Below are 23,931 nucleotides of genomic sequence, written 5' to 3'. Positions count from 1 at the left end.
TCCAGGGCACAATGGGTATTACAGTATAAGATTATAATATTACAATATTACAGTAAATCGAATTAACATCTACCGCAACCTAATCAGTTATACAACGTTCCACAAATGCCGGGGCCCGTGGCGAAGTTGGTCACACGTTCGCTTCATATGCGGATGGTCATGGGTTTGATTCCCAGCCCCGGCACTTGCAATTTTTCGTCAGTTGCTTTTCCCCCGAGAGCAACTGACACTGACCCTCTTCTGAGCCCCATGGCTCAAACGGACCCGGACATCGGCGAACTGCTACTCATAATGGACTCCCAATCGGACTGGAAAGGAACAACGGCCATCCATCATTATCCTTGTGCTCATCTTTCTACTAGGTATAAAGTAGAAAAAGTGAAAGCAACAGAAAGGCAACCAGTTCGATAAAGTAGAATAGAATCTAGGCGCTGTACAAAATGTAAGTGCAGCTGTCAATCGAAATTGCTCACGTAGTGCCCCAGTGGACAATAGAGCTGTAAATTAGGTTAAGTGATTAAGAATAAAAAAACGTTCTACAAATTGTAAGTAATGGTATTCGACACTTGATTTGACAAGATAATCATCATCTGCCGCACTTCTGACAGTTCGCATATCTCACACATTTGTATTCGCCGGCCGGGTTGCCATATTTCCTGCTGATGTGGTAACATTCTCCCCCCGGTGGAACCCTCCATCGTCCTTGGTTCCATCTTCCTTAACCATGTCAGCCAATCTCGCCACAGCTCATCTCTGCACACCTTTGAGGGTTTGTACAATCGCCTGCCGAACCCTACCATCCGCATCCGTTATGGTTTGCAGTACACGGCCACGCGTCCAACTGTTCTTTCTCGTGTCATCGATGATGATGACCAAGTCTCCTTTTTGTACGCTTGGTGATTCCCCAAACCATTTAGTCCGCTTTGTCAGCGTCGGCAGGTACTCGCGTACCCAAACGCAGTCGTCCAGTTTTTCGTTAATATACGCCGCACTTAACGCCGTTTTTACAGATCTGACAAGCCTTTCCCAGGCACCGCCCATATGCGGCGTGGCAGGGGGAATGAAATGCCAGGCCGTCGTTGTACTAGTGAACGTTGCCGCAAGCTCGTTGTTGATCTGTTCTCGTAGCAGGCGCTCGGCATCTTAAAACATTTGTGCCATTATCACTGTGAATTTCTACCGGGAAACCTCTTCGGCAAACGAATCGCCGTACGCATGAAACACAGGATTCAATTGACAAGTTTTGGGCAACTTCAAGGTGGTCCGCTTGCACGGTCATACAGGTGAAAAGGGCGATCCATCTTTTCATCTGACTACGTCCCACTTTTACCCGAAAGGGCCCAAAATAATCGAGCCCAACGTAGCTAAATGGTCGTACAAATGGTGAAAGTCTAGCTTTAGGCAGTGATGCCATTTGTGGGATGATTGGGTGAGCGTTCCGAATCTTGCAGAATTGGCAACGGAAGATAACGGATTTCACCAGCACTCGCAACTTCGGTATGCTGAACTTCTGCCTTATCACATTGACCAAAGTTTCTCTATTGCCATGCTTGAGTTGTCGGTGCAGATGATCTATCAAGAGATGTGTTAATCGATGGGTTCTTGGGAGAATTATGGGAAATTTTACATCCTTAGATGCCCATGGGGTCGCCGATATTCTGCCATCTACGCGGAGGACATGTTTTCCAACATTGGAGTAATTTTAAAGATGCTGCTAGACTTGTCTAGCGAACGTTTCTGGTTTGATGATTGCAAGCGCTTTGTAGACAACACTCCCGGATAAAAAATGACCATTCGTTACATGGTAAATATTATTAATATATGACTGCTTTTATTGTTCACAATAAAACACACAGTAGATATATGGTTACTTTTTACAATAGAAATCAATCCGCTATAGTTCGTACAATAAGTGAACATTAGCTTTATAAGTGACTAATTGATTCGATTGTTTTTCAATCGTTCTTAAATAATTTAAAATTACTACATATTAGTAAAAAAAATATTGAGTTGTTTTTATACATTTGGAAAAGTGCCTGCAAAGTTCTCATGGACTTTTTTTTATTAAAAAAGAGTTTATTTCTCAATTACACTTAAAAACAATTCGTCACAAATTAATAACAATACATATTATTGTTGCTTGGATCATGTTATTCTACTCTGTATAATCAAATACAAAATCACTTGCCATATTAGTCCTGTGCAACGACGCAGGTTGAACTTGCTCGAAGTTGCTGCATCCTGCTGTTATCCATTTGTCAACAAACGGGTAAGAGCAGGATGGAGCAACTTCGAACTAGTTCAACCTACGTCGTTGAACAGGACTATTCCCAAGTAACCACAAGCATTATATCATTGCACGAATTAGACTGAATATCAACCTTTGCAATGCGAAATGCAGTAATTCCACACTTGTCATGCAATAATCTTTTAGATTGGCATTATCAATGTAATGATGCATTGCATTTTTCTTTACATCAGGGTTCATTAAATGGTGATATAAGATACTTCAATAATTCAACAATGCAAAAACTGAACAAACGCAATGCACAAACTAGCAAAGTTTGCTCTAACAATACAATTATAAAAGCTTGACTCTAATGGTAAACAAATGAGATCAAGAAGATTGAACAACTTTACAGTCAACTCAAGCGGTCTTCAACGTTTCTGGTTCGACTCCCGGTCAACTTAATCCCCGTTTGAGCCACCGATCGACGACAGCAAACCTTTTTAGAGATGACCTTTTCTCTTTTCTGTAGGCTGCTATCACATGCCAATAATGATGGAAACCACAATTAGCATATGAGCAGTATGCGAAGCGAAGGGTGTTTTAATCGTGCTTTTAATTTTCTTATATTGATTAAATATCTTCGAAAACGCATTATGTCAGAGGCGCCTCGTCCACATGTTCGACCTGTTCTTGGAACGGGTATAGGCTGAGAATAAAACTCGCAAAATAATCTTTAAGTAGATATACCAAAAGAATAAACTAAATTATAAACTCCCACCGCACATACCCCATAACAACTTGCACACAAGGCGCTAACATCGTTCCCGGTTTATGAAGAACGAAAGACGACTCCAAGCCATCCACCGGCAGAAACCATATAACAAGAGCATGCGAGAGCCAGCCTTGCGCAGCTCTCTCTTGCTCGACTCTTCGAAACTACATGCCACCGGTTCCCCGATTCATGCGAACGAAGGATGCTGTTCCCAAACCAACAGTTTTCTCACTTTTTTGCCTCCGAATGGCAGTGTTCATTCGAATTCATTTCATTTTACTCTGTCGCTCATACGTTCCCTACTCGTCTAGAACCAGCAGCAGCGTTGTCAACGTTTCTTTCCATTTTTTACTTCCCGCCTGCTTCTCACGCGTACACGCACGCTAAGCGCAATCGACTAAAGTTTTTAAAATCATGTTGAAAATTTACAGTTTTAGAATGCTAAAAATGTATGTTGTATCGTTGTTGGAAATTAAAGGATTATTTAACAATATCTAAAAAAAAAATGGAATAATGAACATTGATTGCACAGTATTTGAATAAATACTTTGCCAGCTATGCTTACCGGTCAGGTTCTCAAATGTGTGTAAATGATTGTTAGCATGCTGTTCGGTATACTCTTCAGAGAAAAAAGCGATGGATACCAGAGGCACACAGCTAAACGCAAAGAGCTTCTTCAGTGGAAAGTTTACATGTGTGTAGCACAACCAGAAATTAATGAAAGCTTGGACTGTGGCTTCTCGGTTTGTCGTTCTACGTAGGCTGAGAACAACTTACGCAGCTAGAGCACATGGCACACCCAATGTCGTGCGCGCTTGTTATGCATTACATCCAGCGTGGATGAAGCTGGGGGAGCCGAATGTGCTCTAGCTCGTTGGCAGCGGTTTCCAAATTTTAACTTCGAGGTCATGATACGAGCTAAAACAATTTATGGAGGTGGAAATTTCGAACATTTGCGGAAAAGAGAGCATGTTGGACATGATTGAAAAAAAAAAACAAGTATCGTCGGTGTGTGAAGAACGTTAGAAAATGACTTCCACCGAAAATGGATTTTTCTAAAAGTATGTGAGATACCAAACTTCGGAAGTCGCTCAAAGGCGCATCTGAATGCGAGTCGCATCATTATTTGCGATGAAAATGCGGAAGATATTTTTCAGAAAATGGTTAACAAACAAGAAGATAAAAGTGGTTAACAAACAAAATTTGTTTAACATTTAATGTTAAAAATCACAATACTAAAACAAAAAAAAACAGCAAGCATAGTATAAAATAACTCTAATGTGTTTTCATTTAGTAAATAGTAATCTGTAGAACAGGTCAGTCTGCCAGTCACGAGACGCCTCTGCATTATGTATTTATCAGATTGTGACAAATCACTGAATTCTATTACATATGACATAGTCGTTTTGCCCTCTACTGCAATGATTGAGACAGAAGAACAGTTTCCTTTAACCCGCAAACACCCGGGACGATCTACTTTTGGCAGAAATGCAATATCTTCTTTGTTTCAAAACATTTTACCCCGGATTTTTTTTATAGTCAAGGGGAATAGTTGTGCTAAGAAATGCATGGTACCTCCCCCCTTTGCACCCTCCCCCCTTTTGCGGGGAGGCGAAAATACGTGGCTTTTTTTTGTATTTTTCATAAATTCTACATGTTTTTGCTGAAAGTTCATCGTTTTGCTAATCATCAATAGTTTTCACTGATCCTAGATATGCAATGTATTACTAACCATCATAGTCTGTTGAAGTTTTGATCTTAGAGTTATTCTAAGGCCTCAAGAGTACTCCGAAGTTTGTGACACAAATCTATCATTCTCAACCAAATTTTATACACGATGAATGATTACAGAACATTGTCTACGGTACTAAAAAAGCCTCAAAGCACCCCTAGAAAATTCATGGTACATAAATTGGGTGATCTAGGTCATCCAAACTACTCTGGAATTCATTTTCTTAAGATCTAAAACATCTACCATCGTTTGTGTTCACTCTGTCCAAGAAATTTAGTCACGTTGATGTCCATTACACCTCACAATGCTATGAGCAACTTGATATTGTGGTAGTTGGACATTCCGTGAAATACAAATGGTCTCCAATACATTTTGAAGTTTGGCTTCCGATATCTACATACTGTCTCATGCTTTAGTTGTGAAAAATTTTCGTGGAATCTAGTCTATAGTGCTGATGGAGCCTCAGTGCACATCTATAATGCTTTTGGTACATTCATGGGATATTCAAGGCTTTCCAAACTATTCTGGAATTAGGAACTTCAAGGTCTACAGGCTCTACTCTTGTTTTTCTTCACTCTGTCGGCATAATCCTTTCACGATTGTGTCTGTTGCACCTCATTATATTACGAGTATCTGTATTTGTTGCTATTTGGGTGTCCACTGGCATACAAATGGACCAAATGTATTTTGAAGTATGGGTCGCAATATCTGTAAATCTTAGGATATTTTTATTGTAGTGAATGCTCGCGGAATATAATCTACGCTACTCTTAGAACCTCGGAGAGCAATTCTGATAACTTAGGAACATTCACTTGGTGATCTAGGTCATCCAAACTATTCTGAAATTAAGACTTTCAAGCTCTACAAGCTCTACTCTTGTAAATCTTTATTTTATCGATGTACTTCTTCCACGATTACCTCTGTTGTATCTCATAATTTGTTGAGTATTTGTGTTACTTGTTCATCCACTGACATACAAATTTTCTTTATGGTATTTGGAAGTGTCGATAATTACCCAAGAATTCCTCTAGGCGTTCCTTGGAAATTCCTCTAGGAGTCCCTCAGAAATTCATCGTGATATTCTCCGAGAATATCTCTACGAGTTCCTAGGGAATGTCTCAAGACTTCCCGTGAACTTTTTCAGCAGTTTCTCGAAAATTTATTCAGGAGCTATGCTGGAAAACTGGAAAAAGTTTTCGAAAAATCCTGTAGGAGTTCCTCGGGAATTCCTTCAGAAATTCCCCGAGGATTCCACGGGATTTCTTCATGCATTCCCTAAAAACTCATCAAGGAAGTTTTCCCAAGAGTTCCTCCAGAAATTTCTCCTGGAATCCCTCCAGGAAATTTTCCAGGGATTCCTCCAAGAATTTTCCTAAGAATTTCTCCAGGGATTCCTTCAGCGGTTTCTCTAGAAGTTCTTCCAGGGATTCCTTCAGGAATACCCCCAGAAATTCCTGCATGGATTCCTCCATGGATTCATCCAGGAATTCATTCAGGTATTCCTCCAGGAATTCCTCCAGAGCTCTCTCAGAGGTTCTTCCAAGATTTCCTCCAGCAGCCAACCCAGGGATTTCTTCAGGATTCAAGCGATTCTTCCAGAAATTTCTCCACTGGTTCCTCCAGAGTTTCCTCCAACAATTCTCCCAGAAATTACTCCGGAAATATCTTCAGAATTCACCCAGAAATTACTCCAAGACATCTGTCTAGAATTCTTCAAAGAATCCCTCCAGGAATTATAAAAAAAATCCTACTGTACCTTCCCCAAGAATTTTACCAGAGAACCCTCTAAGATATCTGCCAATTTCAGGAATTTCGCTAGAAATTCCTCCAGGGATTTGTCAAGAAATTCCTTTAAAAATTCATTCAAAAAATCCTCCAGAAATTCCTTTATGAATACCTCCTAGATTCTTCAGTCCAACATGAACTCTAATAAGAATTTCTCCAAGACCTGCTCCAATGTTTATGTCAAAATTCCTCCAAGAATCCGTCCTGGAATTTGGCCAGGAGTTCCTTTATAAATTTCTCCAGGAAAACCTAAGGGGTTTTTCAATAAATACTTTCAGAAACTCCTCCAGAAATGCATACTGGAATATTTCCGGGAATCCCTCCAAGAATACCTTCAGGTAATCCTCCAAGAATCTCTCTAGGAATTTCTCCAGGAATTCCTCCAAGAATTCGTACAAGAATACTTCCAAGAATTTCTTCAAGAATTTCTTGAAGAAATTTCTGGAGAATACCCTGGAGGAATTCCTGGAGTACTTTCGCCAATTCATGTAGTAATTTGTGAAGGATTTTTTTAAAGAATTTCCCAGGGGAATTCTAACAGGAATTCCTTAAGGATTTCGTTGAACTGCGATGAAATTTAGAATTTTTTTTTCAATTTTAATTTTCTGGAGGAATTTCTGGAGGATTTCATGAATTATTTCCTGTAAGAATTCATGGAGTAATTCATACGAGTGATTCCGAATTCACTTGAGGTATTTCCTGTATGAACTGGAATTGAAGGAATTTCTGGAGAAATTCCTGTAGTAATTAATACAGCAATTCCTGTTGAAATTCATGTAGTTATTCCTGGAGGAATTTCTAGAGTATTTCTTGAAGGAATTCCTAGGGTGTTTCCCGGAACAATTCCTAGACGATTTCCTGTAGTAATTCCAGAAGGAATTCGTAATCATTCGTGGAGTAATTCTTGAAAGAACTCCTGGAATATTTGCCGAAGGAATTTCTGGAATATATCCTGGAGTATATCCAGGAAGAATTCCTGGAGGAATCCCTGGAGGAATGACTGATGGAATCCCTGAAATAATTTAAGGATGAATCCCGGTGAGGAATTCCGGGAAGAACCCCTGTTTGAATTGCTGGCGGAATTCCTGGAGGTATTCCTGGAGGAACTCTTGGAAGAATTTCTGGAGGACACCGTGGAGGAATTTCTGAAGGATTTCCTTGATGAATTCATACATAAATTAGCAGTTTTTCATGAAAAAATTCCTGGAGGAATTTCTGGAGAAATTACCCGGGAAGATTACCCGGAGAAATTGTCTGGAGGCATTTCTGGAGTATTCCCTGGAAGAATTCCTGGAGGAAACTCTGGAGGAATCCCTGGAAGAACTTCTGGAAGAATCCCGTGAATCCTGAAGAAATCCCTGGATTAGTTGTTGGAGGAGATCTTTGATGAATTCCTGAAGGAGCTCTGGAGGAATTCCTGGAGGAATACCTGACTGAATTCCTTGATGAGTCCATAGAGTATTTCGCGAAGGAATCCCTGGGGATATTCCTGAAGGAAACCCTGAAGGAATCCCTTAAGGAATCCCTTAAGGAATCCCTGGAAGAATTTCTAGAGAAATCGCTGGAGGAATCCCAGGAGAAATTTCTGGATGAACTCTTGAGAAAATTTCCTTGAGGAGTTTTAAGGGAATGCCTGGAGAAATCTTTGGAGGACTCCCGTGGAATCCTCGGGAAATTTCTGGAGGGATTCCCGAGGAACTCCTGCAGGATTTTCCGAAAAGCTCTTGAAGTAATTCCTGAGGAACTCCTGAAGGAATTCCAGCGTATCTCCTGAATAAACTTTAGAGAAACTGCTGGGAAACTCTTAAGGAATTTAACGGGAAGTCCTGAGGTATTCCCTAGGAACTCGTAGATGTTCTCGGAGAACATCACGAAAAATTTCTGAGGGACTCCTGGAGGAATTTCCGAGGAACGCCTAGAGGAATACTTAGGTAATTTCCGACACTTCCAAATACCATAAAGATTATTTGTATGTCAGTGGATGCACAAGCAACACAAAGAAATACTCAAAACATTACGAGATACAACAAAGGTAATCGTCGAAGAATAAAGTAAAGAGATACAAGAGTGTAAAGCTTGAAGGTCTGAATTCCAGAATAGTTTGGATGACCTTGATCACCTAGTGAATGTTCCTAAGTTATCAGAATGGCCCCCTGAGGTTCTAAGAATAGCGTAGATTATATTCCGCGAGCATTCACTACAATAAAAATATCCTAAGATTTACAGATATTGCGACCCATACTTCAAAATACATTGGGTCCATTTGTATGCCAGTGGACACCCAAATAGCAACAAATACAGATACTCGTAATATAGTGAGGTGCAACATACACAATCGTGAAAGGATTATGCCGATAGAGTGAAGAAAAGCAAGTGTAGAGCCTGTAGACCTTGAAGTTCCTAGTTCCAGAATAGTTTGGAAAACCTGGAATATCCCATGAATGTACCAAAAGCATTATAGATGTGCACTGAGGTTCCATCAGCACTATAGACTAGATTCCACGAAAATTTTTCACAACTAAAGCATGAGACAGTATGTCGATATCGTAAGCCAAACTTCAAAATGTATTGGAGGCCATTTGTATTTCACGGAATGCCCAACTACCACAATATCAAGTTGCTCATAGCATTGAGAGGTGTAATGGACATCAACGTGACTAAATTTCTTGGACAGAGTGAACACAAATGATGGTAGATGTTTTAGATCTTAAGAAAATGAATTCCAGAGTAGTTTGGATGACCTAGATCACCCAATTTATGTACCATGAATTTTCTAGGGGTGCTTTGAGGCTTTTTAAGTACCGTAGACAATGTTCTGTAATCATTCATCGTGTATAAAATTTGGTTGAGAATGTTAGATTTGTGTCACAAACTTCGGAGTACTTTGGAGGCCTTAGAATAGCTCTGGGATCAAAACTTCAATAGACTATGATGAGTAGTAATACATTGCATATCTAGGATCAGTGAAAACTTTTGACGATTAGCAAAACGATGAACTTTCAGCAAAAACATGTAGAATTTTTGAAAAATACAAAAAAAAAGCCACGTATTCTCGCCTCCCCGCAAAAGAAGGGAGTGTGCAAAGGGGGGAGGTACCATGCATTTCTTAGCATAACTATTCCCCTTGATTATAAAAAAAAATCCGGGGTAAAATGTTTTAAAACAAAGAAGATATTGCATTTCTACCAAAAGTAGATCGTCCCGGGTGTTTGCGGGTTAAGTTAATGGAATATCTGTTGTTATCACTGCAGCAGAAACGGTCCAAGGCACCAGCGCGTATGGAACCCATCTAGCGGTCTTCAACACTTCTGGTTCGACTCCCGACCCGGCGACAAAAAATAATGATCAAAACATTCATGTGGGCATCAGTGCCGTCGATAACGAAACCGGTGCTAAAAATAGATTTTTGTTTAGGTTTTTCTAGTTGCACGTATCAAGCATGTGCATATGCAAATGTACAGCACATGCATTTATGTTACTTTAGCAATGGCTGTCAGCGTGCTGCAATATGTGGCACTAATTGGATTTTAGTGGGGCCCTTTTCGACTTTAATATTGCTTCAATGAGGTGTTGAAAGCAGGGCTGCCCAACGTACGACCCGCGGGCCGGATCCGGCCCGCGAGGATATTTCGTGCGGCCCGCGGCACGAATAAAGAAAAATTATGTAATTTGGCCTTTTAAATAATATTTTTGAGTATTTTTTTCGTTTCCAAGTGAAATTTGAAAAAAATAAGTAGTTTTATATTTTAGTGCGTATTTAAAAATGTATATCTACTTGATTCAATTTACAGATTACGAGGAATCATCAGATTATGGCAATGTGAAAGTACTTGTAAACTTTTGAGAACACTTTGACATTGTAAAACAACTTTAAAAAAAATAAAAAAAACAGCAAACGAATCTGAATTCTACGAGAATTTAAAGATTCTATTTTTGTCGTAAGATACAACATAGAAACATTGATTAATAGGAACCAGCCTGAGATCCTGCTTTATGAATGCCATTGTATCTTTCTTAAGCCAAGTAAGATGTAGGGGTCAATATGACCCAGCCAGACATGCAAGACAAGGAATTTCGCTAGAAATTCCTCCAGGGATTTGTCAAGAAATTCCTTTAAAAATTCATTCAAAAAATCCTCCAGAAATTCCTTTATGAATACCTCCTAGATTCTTCAGTCCAACATGAACTCTAATAAGAATTTCTCCAAGACCTGCTCCAATGTTTATGTCAAAATTCCTCCAAGAATCCGTCCTGGAATTTGGCCAGGAGTTCCTTTATAAATTTCTCCAGGAAAACCTAAGGGGTTTTTCAATAAATACTTTCAGAAACTCCTCCAGAAATGCATACTGGAATATTTCCGGGAATCCCTCCAAGAATACCTTCAGGTAATCCTCCAAGAATCTCTCTAGGAATTTCTCCAGGAATTCCTCCAAGAATTCGTACAAGAATACTTCCAAGAATTTCTTCAAGAATTTCTTGAAGAAATTTCTGGAGAATACCCTGGAGGAATTCCTGGAGTACTTTCGCCAATTCATGTAGTAATTTGTGAAGGATTTTTTTAAAGAATTTCCCAGGGGAATTCTAACAGGAATTCCTTAAGGATTTCGTTGAACTGCGATGAAATTTAGAATTTTTTTTTCAATTTTAATTTTCTGGAGGAATTTCTGGAGGATTTCATGAATTATTTCCTGTAAGAATTCATGGAGTAATTCATACGAGTGATTCCGAATTCACTTGAGGTATTTCCTGTATGAACTGGAATTGAAGGAATTTCTGGAGAAATTCCTGTAGTAATTAATACAGCAATTCCTGTTGAAATTCATGTAGTTATTCCTGGAGGAATTTCTAGAGTATTTCTTGAAGGAATTCCTAGGGTGTTTCCCGGAACAATTCCTAGACGATTTCCTGTAGTAATTCCAGAAGGAATTCGTAATCATTCGTGGAGTAATTCTTGAAAGAACTCCTGGAATATTTGCCGAAGGAATTTCTGGAATATATCCTGGAGTATATCCAGGAAGAATTCCTGGAGGAATCCCTGGAGGAATGACTGATGGAATCCCTGAAATAATTTAAGGATGAATCCCGGTGAGGAATTCCGGGAAGAACCCCTGTTTGAATTGCTGGCGGAATTCCTGGAGGTATTCCTGGAGGAACTCTTGGAAGAATTTCTGGAGGACACCGTGGAGGAATTTCTGAAGGATTTCCTTGATGAATTCATACATAAATTAGCAGTTTTTCATGAAAAAATTCCTGGAGGAATTTCTGGAGAAATTACCCGGGAAGATTACCCGGAGAAATTGTCTGGAGGCATTTCTGGAGTATTCCCTGGAAGAATTCCTGGAGGAAACTCTGGAGGAATCCCTGGAAGAACTTCTGGAAGAATCCCGTGAATCCTGAAGAAATCCCTGGATTAGTTGTTGGAGGAGATCTTTGATGAATTCCTGAAGGAGCTCTGGAGGAATTCCTGGAGGAATACCTGACTGAATTCCTTGATGAGTCCATAGAGTATTTCGCGAAGGAATCCCTGGGGATATTCCTGAAGGAAACCCTGAAGGAATCCCTTAAGGAATCCCTTAAGGAATCCCTGGAAGAATTTCTAGAGAAATCGCTGGAGGAATCCCAGGAGAAATTTCTGGATGAACTCTTGAGAAAATTTCCTTGAGGAGTTTTAAGGGAATGCCTGGAGAAATCTTTGGAGGACTCCCGTGGAATCCTCGGGAAATTTCTGGAGGGATTCCCGAGGAACTCCTGCAGGATTTTCCGAAAAGCTCTTGAAGTAATTCCTGAGGAACTCCTGAAGGAATTCCAGCGTATCTCCTGAATAAACTTTAGAGAAACTGCTGGGAAACTCTTAAGGAATTTAACGGGAAGTCCTGAGGTATTCCCTAGGAACTCGTAGATGTTCTCGGAGAACATCACGAAAAATTTCTGAGGGACTCCTGGAGGAATTTCCGAGGAACGCCTAGAGGAATACTTAGGTAATTTCCGACACTTCCAAATACCATAAAGATTATTTGTATGTCAGTGGATGCACAAGCAACACAAAGAAATACTCAAAACATTACGAGATACAACAAAGGTAATCGTCGAAGAATAAAGTAAAGAGATACAAGAGTGTAAAGCTTGAAGGTCTGAATTCCAGAATAGTTTGGATGACCTTGATCACCTAGTGAATGTTCCTAAGTTATCAGAATGGCCCCCTGAGGTTCTAAGAATAGCGTAGATTATATTCCGCGAGCATTCACTACAATAAAAATATCCTAAGATTTACAGATATTGCGACCCATACTTCAAAATACATTGGGTCCATTTGTATGCCAGTGGACACCCAAATAGCAACAAATACAGCACGCTAAAACTGCTCAGCACTAAAATGTGTAAGACCTACTCATAAGTGCATAATTTCCAGACCACACAAAAATGTGTAGCAGTTACACATTCTCGAAAAACAGCTCGTACACTCTTCTAGATGCGAAATGTTGATTTTTTTTTGTTTTCCAAGGTCACTAGTAATCCTACCTAGATTAGCGTACAAAAATTTTAGTGATTTTAACAATTTTGCGGACACTGGAGCTGATTTTGTGAATGTGCAAGGGTTACACATTTTTGGTGTAGTCTGGAAATTATGCACTTTAGTGCTGAGCGGCGTTAGCGTGAGATACTCGTAATATAGTGAGGTGCAACATACACAATCGTGAAAGGATTATGCCGATAGAGTGAAGAAAAGCAAGTGTAGAGCCTGTAGACCTTGAAGTTCCTAGTTCCAGAATAGTTTGGAAAACCTGGAATATCCCATGAATGTACCAAAAGCATTATAGATGTGCACTGAGGTTCCATCAGCACTATAGACTAGATTCCACGAAAATTTTTCACAACTAAAGCATGAGACAGTATGTCGATATCGTAAGCCAAACTTCAAAATGTATTGGAGGCCATTTGTATTTCACGGAATGCCCAACTACCACAATATCAAGTTGCTCATAGCATTGAGAGGTGTAATGGACATCAACGTGACTAAATTTCTTGGACAGAGTGAACACAAATGATGGTAGATGTTTTAGATCTTAAGAAAATGAATTCCAGAGTAGTTTGGATGACCTAGATCACCCAATTTATGTACCATGAATTTTCTAGGGGTGCTTTGAGGCTTTTTAAGTACCGTAGACAATGTTCTGTAATCATTCATCGTGTATAAAATTTGGTTGAGAATGTTAGATTTGTGTCACAAACTTCGGAGTACTTTGGAGGCCTTAGAATAGCTCTGGGATCAAAACTTCAATAGACTATGATGAGTAGTAATACATTGCATATCTAGGATCAGTGAAAACTTTTGACGATTAGCAAAACGATGAACTTTCAGCAAAAACATGTAGAATTTTTGAAAAATACAAAAAAAAAGCCACGTATTCTCGCCTCCCCGCAAAAGAAGGGAGTGTGCAAAGGGGGGAGGTACCATGCATTTCTTAGCATAACTATTCCCCTTGATTATAAAAAAAAATCCGGGGTAAAATGTTTTAAAACAAAGAAGATATTGCATTTCTACCAAAAGTAGATCGTCCCGGGTGTTTGCGGGTTAAGTTAATGGAATATCTGTTGTTATCACTGCAGCAGAAACGGTCCAAGGCACCAGCGCGTATGGAACCCATCTAGCGGTCTTCAACACTTCTGGTTCGACTCCCGACCCGGCGACAAAAAATAATGATCAAAACATTCATGTGGGCATCAGTGCCGTCGATAACGAAACCGGTGCTAAAAATAGATTTTTGTTTAGGTTTTTCTAGTTGCACGTATCAAGCATGTGCATATGCAAATGTACAGCACATGCATTTATGTTACTTTAGCAATGGCTGTCAGCGTGCTGCAATATGTGGCACTAATTGGATTTTAGTGGGGCCCTTTTCGACTTTAATATTGCTTCAATGAGGTGTTGAAAGCAGGGCTGCCCAACGTACGACCCGCGGGCCGGATCCGGCCCGCGAGGATATTTCGTGCGGCCCGCGGCACGAATAAAGAAAAATTATGTAATTTGGCCTTTTAAATAATATTTTTGAGTATTTTTTTCGTTTCCAAGTGAAATTTGAAAAAAATAAGTAGTTTTATATTTTAGTGCGTATTTAAAAATGTATATCTACTTGATTCAATTTACAGATTACGAGGAATCATCAGATTATGGCAATGTGAAAGTACTTGTAAACTTTTGAGAACACTTTGACATTGTAAAACAACTTTAAAAAAAATAAAAAAAACAGCAAACGAATCTGAATTCTACGAGAATTTAAAGATTCTATTTTTGTCGTAAGATACAACATAGAAACATTGATTAATAGGAACCAGCCTGAGATCCTGCTTTATGAATGCCATTGTATCTTTCTTAAGCCAAGTAAGATGTAGGGGTCAATATGACCCAGCCAGACATGCAAGACATGCTCTATGACAGCGTGGTGCGCCCATGCTAGGATGGTTTATACTATTTACTAAAACGAACTGCGAAATTCTTCAAAAATTCTTATGTAGGGGGATTAGGGGCATAATGGACACCCGGGGCGAAATGGACACCCCTATTTTTGCCGAAACCGTTGACTTTTATGTAAAACTTTTAATGCATAAGTCTAAAGGAACAAGTCATTGTTCTATTTTTCAAAAGTACCATTTATATTCCTTCAAAATAACCAAAATATCATTGAAATTGAAGTATGCTTTTCATATGGTGGATTTCTTATAATTTCGAAGCAGCAGCAAATAAGGTATTGCGAGTGTTTGAGTGTGGCCACCATAAAAACAAGTGAATTGTTAGCTTATCTACATGTATACGCAGATTTAGCAATGGATGAAGTATTACATTTTTGATCAAAACCTACTCAAAATAGCAATTTCAATGCAGTACTCGATTCGGGGCGAAATGAACACTGGCAATTGTGAATGGATGTACGCGCGTTGCATACTGTTAGGCGTTTTAGAGAGTTTGGAAAAAATCAAACCGATTATTTCAGCCTAAAATTTATTTAATTAACTTTAATGATATGAAAACTCGTCTAAGATGGAGTATTATATCTGTGGTATTAATATCCATAGACAAATTACTTAACTGGTCGATATTATCAAAAATACAGCATAAAATATGCAGAGGTGTCCATTATGCCCCGATGGGTGTCCATTTCGCCCCGTACCTTTCCTGCCAGCCCCAAAAAACACACGGTTTACAATTCACTATTTCTTCACAATAATGACATTCTACCTGCAGCAAATTATTGAAATACGTAGGAAACAAGTTAAAGTTGTAAGCCAACTGATAATATGTTAAGTTTTTGTCTGTTATGCAGGCCTAACATACTTATTTGCTTAGGGTGTCCATTATGCCCCTAATCCCCCTATGCAGTAAGCACAGAAATTTCATAAGAAACTGAAATTTTTTTAAACAATAGTTCAGAAGTTCAGAGAAGTATTTGAAAAAAGTGTTACATAGTCGAATTTTAATTTTTGGCCCATCAACTGGTATGGAGTGTTGGCTGTGGCCCGCGGCCGTAAAAGGTTGGGCAGGTCTGGTTTAAAGTAATGCAGCATTATATTCACAATATTAGTTATCAATATATGGCAAAATTGGTGCACTTATATACGGCTTCGTGGTTACTTGGGTTTTGTTTTAGTCTTTATTTTAAATTTGAGCACCGTCTACCCCCGTTGGTTTGAACGACACCTCATGTAAACCAACGAGATTCATTTTTAATTTGAACTAATAGTAACCCTGTGGGCATCGAAAAACACACTGATGGTAACCCTTTTTGCTGATTCTTTTCACCCTGTTCTTTGAGCAGTACAGGGTTGTTAACGTTAATCAACGATTAACGCCGTTAACGTTAATTTTCATCCGAATCAACGTCAACGGCGTTGCGTTGATTTTCTAGCCAGTTAACGTTAACGTCAACGGAATGCGTTAAATTAACGTCAACGAATGCCGTTAATTTTGGCGTTAATTGATGTAATATGCTTTGTGATCTGTGTGACTCTTGTGTTTTTTTTTTTCAATTTTTGGGTAGATTATTATTTGTGTTTGACAAGTTTTTTTTTATTACTCACTAGCAAGACAATTTTTTTTTTAAGGAGCTTGTGCGCCGGCATTTGACAGTGTTATAATTGAATCTACATATAACGTCCACGTCAAGAACCTGCAAAATGCTTTGCCGACTTACTCAGGAAGCGTGAGTTTATGCTTCGGAGGGAAGTAATGGTGTTGGTGCATTATGCACCTTCAGCTGTGAAACTGAGCGCGCTTGTTATGCAATACACCCAACGCGCTCGTCTTTGGGACTTGAAGTGCCCAAAGCGCTCTAATTTCTTCCATGACTATCCCCCGGTGTTTTTAGGCTACCCACATGTTGTTTGTGAACAATTATGAAACATGACTCATCTGAAGGACAAACGTCTTGAAATCCCGCTTCAACAGTGCATCAGAACTTCAAACGCACAAATCTCGAGAAACAAGCTTCAAACAACAGTGCATTTTATTATTCTGATCTTGCTCACTTGTAATAAGCTTCAAATAAGAAGATCGGGTGCGCCCGTTTGGTTTACGAAGAGACTTGTGCGCTCGAAATCGTGAGTAGGTGTCGAAGTCGGCCATTATGGCGGCCATTTTGGGATTCTAACAAGTCTGTCCTTATGTAGCTATTGAGTTGATCACAGTAGCCATCCATGCAAATGTCAAAAAATTTCCCATTGGTTTCTAGTATTCATTTGATCTTGGTCATACTTCAGCAAACTCGATTTCAGAGTTATCTCAGCAAGAACTCAAGCAACGTTACCTGAATAAACCACTTCTGCATTCAGGTTTAGAGGACAGCAAAATCTAAATCATGCATACCTAGATAGTTTGGTTTACCGAAGGCTGACGTTCAAATCTAAACGCGAAAAATAAAGGAAGCTGATGTAAGTAGCTAGGTTAAAGTTACCTTTCTTGTAAATCATGTGAAAGGAATTATATGTATTTTGAGTAATATTTTTTTTCCTGATTCATTCGTTCTAGTTGTTTTGTCGGCCATCTTTTCAATTATGCTTTTAAAACGGCCAAGGTTGCTTCAAATGCTTCGCCCATGAAAAAGCGCCCATATTAGTGGACTAATAACCCTTCGCGCACTAGGCAAAGCTCCAATATGTCGCCTAAAGAGTTGCCACTTATAATATTGGGTTAGCTAATGGGGCAAAAGAGCAAATGCTTGGTCTAAACGAATGCATAATTTGATGTTTCCCGCAAGACAACTGGTCAAGGACTTACAGTTAATGGATATTTTGGTTCCAAATTCCACCACTAGGCGGTGCTAGTGAGCTAAAAACTTTTGATTTTCATATAAATCAGGAAAATTTGCAAAAAATTGCAACTAGCGCCGCCTAGCTGCAGAAACTCGAACCAAACGAAAATTATTCTGAAAGCCCTTGATCTACCAAACAATTTTGCCGAAGACACCATCTTTCTAAAGAATCAGAATGCTGAGATATGTGAAATGTAAAATTTGTACGCTCTCTAGCGCCGCCTTGCGGTGAAATCACGAATCATACGGCCTGAAATTCTGAAAGCCCTTGACCAGCTGAACAACTTTGCCGAAGAAACAAACTCTCTAAGTTATCAGGATCCTGAGATATATGGGATGGAAATGTTTGTCAGTGTTGCATCTGTTTGTCTAAGAAATCACATAAATCACAGACAAATAGATATGACACTAACAAAATTTCAATCTCATATATCTCCTAATCCTGATTACTTAGAGAGTTGGTGTCTTCGGCAAAGTTGTTTGGCTGGTCAAGGACTAACCGATAATAAGACTTAAGATTCAAAATTCCACCGCTAGGCGGCGCTAGAGAGCAAACAAATTTTAAATTTCGCATACCTCAGCATCCTGTTTTTGTAGAAAGGTGGTGTCTTCAGCAATATTGTTTGGTAGATCAAGGGCTTTCAGAATAATCACCGTTTGGTTCAAGTTTCTGTAGCAAGGCGGCGCTAGTTGCATTTTTTTGCAAATTTTCCTGATATATATGGAAAACAAAATTTGTTAGCTCACTAGCGCCGCCTAGTGGTGGAATTTTGAAACTTAAGTCATATTATCGGTTAGTCCTTGACCAGCCAAACAACTTTGCCGAAGACACCAACTCTCTAAGTAATCAGGATCATGAGGTATATGAGATTGAAATTTCGTTAGTGTCACATCTATTTGTCTGTGATTTATGTGATATCTTAGACAAGCAGATGAAACACTGACAAAATTAAATATGTACTACAATTAACGTAAAATTAACGGAGTCGTTAACGTTAAATCAACGCTCCGCGTTAACGTTAACGTTGATCAACGCTTCCAAAAAATCAACGGAAGAATCGTTGATCGTTACAATTAACGTTAACGAATTAACGAAACGGCGTTAATCGTTGATTAACGTTAACAACCCTGGAGCAGTATGACGTTTGAACCATTTTTAGTTTGAACGATGTGCAGATTAGAGGGGGTCAAATTAAAAAGTGTTCAGATTAAATGCGGTCAAACCAATGCACAGTGGGAAAATAAGGTACAAAACCGACAAAGAATTCTGTAACTTTTGAAAACCACGAATGCGGTTTACGAAGTTATACTTTTCTAATGCAAAAATGTGCGGGGAATCCAATAAAACTGGTTTCATAGGCCGCACGGATCGTTAACATGCTCATTTTACCCCAATTCCCCAATTTTTTAGCCGTTTTTATAGAAATTCATGTATTTTCAGAAGCGGAAATGATCTTGAAGTATGAAAACTCGACCGATCATGCTCATATATATTGCGGATATGAATAAAAATGTTAAACTTGACCGCATGAATGATTGTCATGCCCGTTTAACCATATTCCCCCAGATTATCGCATTTCTGGCAAGATATGCCATTTATCTAGGGAGAAAATCAGTAAAAATCCATCAAAATGAGTTTTTACATTTGAGCCATCGAATATATCGGGATAAAAAATCGAACGGACTGGTTTTTTGGTCATTTTGCCTTGATGCCCCAAAAATATCATTTTATGAACTGAAGAGTTCTGCAACTTTTGAAAACCATGATTGCGGTTTACGAAGCCATACTTTTCTGATGTAAAAATGTGCGGGGAATCGAATAAATCTGGTTTCATAGGCTGCGTGGATCGTTAACATTCTCATTTTACCCCAATTCCCCCATTTTTAGCCTTTTTTGATAGAGATTCATATATTTTCAGAAGCGGATGTGATCTTGAAGTATACAAACCCAACCAATCTAGCTCATATATATTGCCGATATAAATGAAAATGTTAAACTTGACCGCATGAATGATTGTCATGCCCGTTTTACCATATTCCCTCAGATTTTCGCACTTCTGGTAAGATATGCTATTTATCTAGCAAGAAAATCAGTAAATGTCCGTCCATATGAGTTTCTAATTGGTGAATACATTTGAGCCTTCGAATAAATCAGGATAAAAATAAAAAGAACGGGTATGTTGGTCATTTTGCCTCGATTCCCCAAAAATAACATTTTTTGAATTGAAGAGCTCTGTTACTTTTGAAAACCACGAATGCGATTTACGGAGTCATGGTCATCTAATGTAAAAATGTGTGGAGAATCGAATAAAATTGTTTTCATAGGTCTCACGGATCGTTAACATACTCATTTTACCCCAATTCCGCAATTTTTCGTGTGTTTGATAGAAATTCATGTATTTTCAGATGCGGAAACGACCTTGAAGTATAAAAACTCGACCAATCAAGCTCATATATATTGCCGAAATAAATAAAATTAATAATAAACTTGACGGCATGTACAATTGCCATGCCCGTTTTACCATATTCCCCCAGATTATCACATTTCTGGAAAAACATGCTATTTGTCGAGGAGGAAAAGATTTTTATTTGAATAACACATATATTGAGCCATTTATCTATTAAATCCGTGAACAACAATCTAACAAACTTATGTCTTGGTCATTTTGCCTTTATGCGCCAAAAATATCTTTTTGAATTGAAGAGTTCTGTAACTTTTGAAAACCATGTATGCTATTTACAAAGTCATATTTTATTTAAATTAAAATCAGTAAATGCCATCCAAATGAGTTTTTTTTATTTAAAAAAGACATTCGACCCATCTTTTGAACCGGATAAATATATCTAACGAACTTATATCTAGTTTATTTTACCTTGATGCCCTGAAAAAATATATTTTTTTTAATTGCAGAATTCTAAAACTTTTGAAAATCTTGAATGCGGTTTACGAAGTCAAACTTTTTTAATGTAGAAATGTGCAGGGAATTTAATTAAAGTGGTTTTATAGGCCTCACGGACCGTTATCGCACTTTCTTATGTTTCCCCAATTCCCTATTTTTAAGAATTTTTTAATATAAATTCATGTATTTTCAGAAGCGGAAACGACTTTGAAGTATAAAAGCTCAGAAAAACTGTTGAGTTCATATAAGTTTTTATTTGAAAAACACATTTGAGCCATCCAATACATCAGGAAATAGAAATCGTACGAACTATCTTGCCATTTTGCTGGAAATCCCGGAATATAAATATAATATTTTGAATATGTACAAGAATTTTATATGCTTCGATAAACCGCTAATGCAGTTTATACAGTCATACCCTTCTTAGGTAAAATTGTACGGAGAATCTAATGAAAGTGGTTTCATAGGCCTCAAGGGGTTAATGCGCGTTAGCATACTCTCTCTCTCTCTTCTTGGCGTGACGTCCTCATTGGGACAAAGCCTGCTTCTCAGCTTAGTGTTCTATGAGCACTTCCACAGTTATTAACTGAGAGCTTCCTCTGCCAATGACCATTTTGCATGCGTATATCGTGTGGCAGGCACGAAGATACTCTATGCCCAAGGAAGTCAAGGAAATTTCCTTTACGAAAAGATCCTGGACCGACCGGGAATCGAACCCGTCACCCTCAGCACGGTCATGCTGAATACCCGTGCGTTTACCGCCTCGGCTATGTGGGCGTTAGCATACTCATTTTAGCCCAATTTTCAATTTTCTTGGGATTTGATAGAATTTCATGTATTTTCAAAAGCGATAATGACTTTGAAATATAAACACTCAAAAAATCCAAAAAGGCCCATTCAAATGAGTTTTTGTTTGAAATATACATTTGAGCCATTTAATAAATCAGGATACAACAATCGAACGAACTTGTATCTTGGTCATGATCTTGGTCATTTTGCCTTGATGCCCCGAAAAATATCCTTTTTTGAATAACTGTACAACTCAGAATGTTATCAAAAGCGTTTATTCTAAGATGTGAATTTTCTAAGACAAAAACCCTGTAAATTGGATTAATGCCCGCATGAGTCATAACTGTGATTTGAACTCGTTTTTTTTTGCGAATTCATCTAAATTATTGTATTCAGGGTTAAACAAGCTGCATCTAGAATTCACGGGTTTTATCTTTAAAAAACCGTTTTTATAGAAAAACGGATCAGATTATTTTTGTGTTATACACTTATGTAAAGTTAATTGTTTATTTTACGAGGAATCAGTGCTAAATAGGAAAAAAGCATTTCCGACCGATTTTCGTAACAGGTTTTCTTTAGATAGTTAAAATTGGTTATAAACAAAATTTTGTTAAATTTGTCATTTGTTGATTTTGTTTATAGATGTATACTATATACATTGTATAGCTTGTTTAACTCTAAAAAGTACAAAACTGAAAATGTTTGACAAACACATTAAACACAGTTAGAATTTGGATAATCTGGGAGAATATGGTGAAACAGGCATGACAACCATTCATGCGGTCATGTGTGACGTTTTCATTTGTATCGACAGTATATATGAGCTTGATTGATTGAATTTTCAAACTTCATGGTCATTTCCACTTCAAAAAAAAAAAACATTAATTTCTATGAAAATCCACAAAAAATCGAGAAATTGAAGCGAAATGAGTATTTTGACGATCCTTGTGGCCTTTAAAACCAGTTTCATTAAATTTTTCGAACATTTTAACTTTAAAAAAATGACTTTGTAAATAGCATACATGGGGCATAAAGGCAAAATGACCAAGATATATGTTCGTTGTTATTCCCTGATTTAATAGATAGATGACTTAAATGTGTTATTCAAATTAAAATGTCTTAGATGAACATTTACCGATTTTCTCCCTAGACAAAAAGCATATTTTTTCCAGAAATGCGATAATTTGAGGAATATGGTAAAAAGGGCATAGACATTGTTCATGCGGTCAAGTTCAATATTTTTATTTATTACAGCAAAATATATAAGAGCTTGATTGGTCGAGTTTTTATACTTCAATGTCGTATCCGCATCTGAACATGAATTTCTATCAAACACACAAAAATTGCGGAATTGGGGTAAAATGAGTATGTTAACGATCCGTGCGGCCCACGAAACCAATTTTATTCGATTCTCCACACGTTTTTACATTAGATAAACATGACTCCGTAAATCGCATTCGTGGTTTTCAAAAGTAACAGAGCTCTTCAATTCAAAAAATGATATTTTTGGGGAATCAAGGCAAAATGACCAACATACCCGTTCTTTTTATTTTTATCCTGATTTATTTGAAGGCTCAAATGTATTCACCAATTAGAAACTCATATGGACGGACATTTACTGATTTTCTCGCTAGATAAATAGAATATCTTACCAGAAGTGCGATAATCTGAGGGAATATGGTAAAACGGGCATGACAATCATTCATGCGGTCAAGTTTAACATTTTCATTTATATCGGCAATATATATGAGCTTGATTGGTCGAGTTTGTATACTTCAAGGTCACATCCGCTTCTGAAAATATATGAATCTCTATCAAAAAAGGCTAAAAATGGGGGAATTGGGGTAAAATGAGAATGTTAACGATCCACGCAGCCTATGAAACCAGATTTATTCGATTCCCCGCACATTTTTACATCAGAAAAGTATGGCTTTGTAAACCGCAATCATGGTTTTCAAAAGTTGCAGAACTCTTCAGTTCAAAAAATGATATTTTTGGGGCATCAAGGCAAAATGACCAAAAACCAGTTCGTTCGATTTTTTATCTCGATATATTCGATAGCTTAAATGTATTTAAGCTGGTAAAAACTTATTTTGATGGATTTTTACTGATTTTCTCCCTTGATAAATGCCATATCTTACCAGAAATGCGATAATCTGGGGGGATATGGTAAAACGGGCATGACAATCATTCGTGCGGTCAAGTTTAACATTTTTATTCATATCCGCAATATATATGAGCATGATCGGCCGAGTTTTCATACTTCAAGATCATTTCCGCTTCTGAAAATACATGAATTTCTATAAAAATGGCTAAAAAATTTGGGAATTGGGATAAAATGAGCATGTTAACGATCCGTGCGGCCTATGAAACCGGTTTTATTGGATTCCCCGCACATTTTTGCATTAGAAAAGTATAAC

General features: G+C 38.1%; 1 long non-coding RNA gene across 1 annotated transcript; it reads right to left on the bottom strand.

Annotated features, from left to right (window-relative positions):
* Nucleotides 1-3,795: 3,795 nt before the first annotated feature.
* On the bottom strand, nt 3,796-23,895 carry LOC134285338 (uncharacterized). The gene is made up of 2 exons (XR_009996299.1): nt 18,950-23,895; nt 3,796-16,321 (listed from the first exon to the last, which is right to left on the bottom strand). It is a non-coding gene; the product is annotated as an uncharacterized LOC134285338 (long non-coding RNA).
* Between the last annotated feature and the right edge of the window lie 36 nt (nt 23,896-23,931).

The sequence above is a fragment of the Aedes albopictus genome, chromosome 1 (assembly GCF_035046485.1).
Source record: "Aedes albopictus strain Foshan chromosome 1, AalbF5, whole genome shotgun sequence".
NCBI classification, from domain to species: Eukaryota; Metazoa; Arthropoda; class Insecta; order Diptera; family Culicidae; genus Aedes; species Aedes albopictus.
The sequence above is the reverse complement of the archived record's forward strand: the minus strand, read 5'-3'. Positions and strand labels throughout refer to the sequence as shown.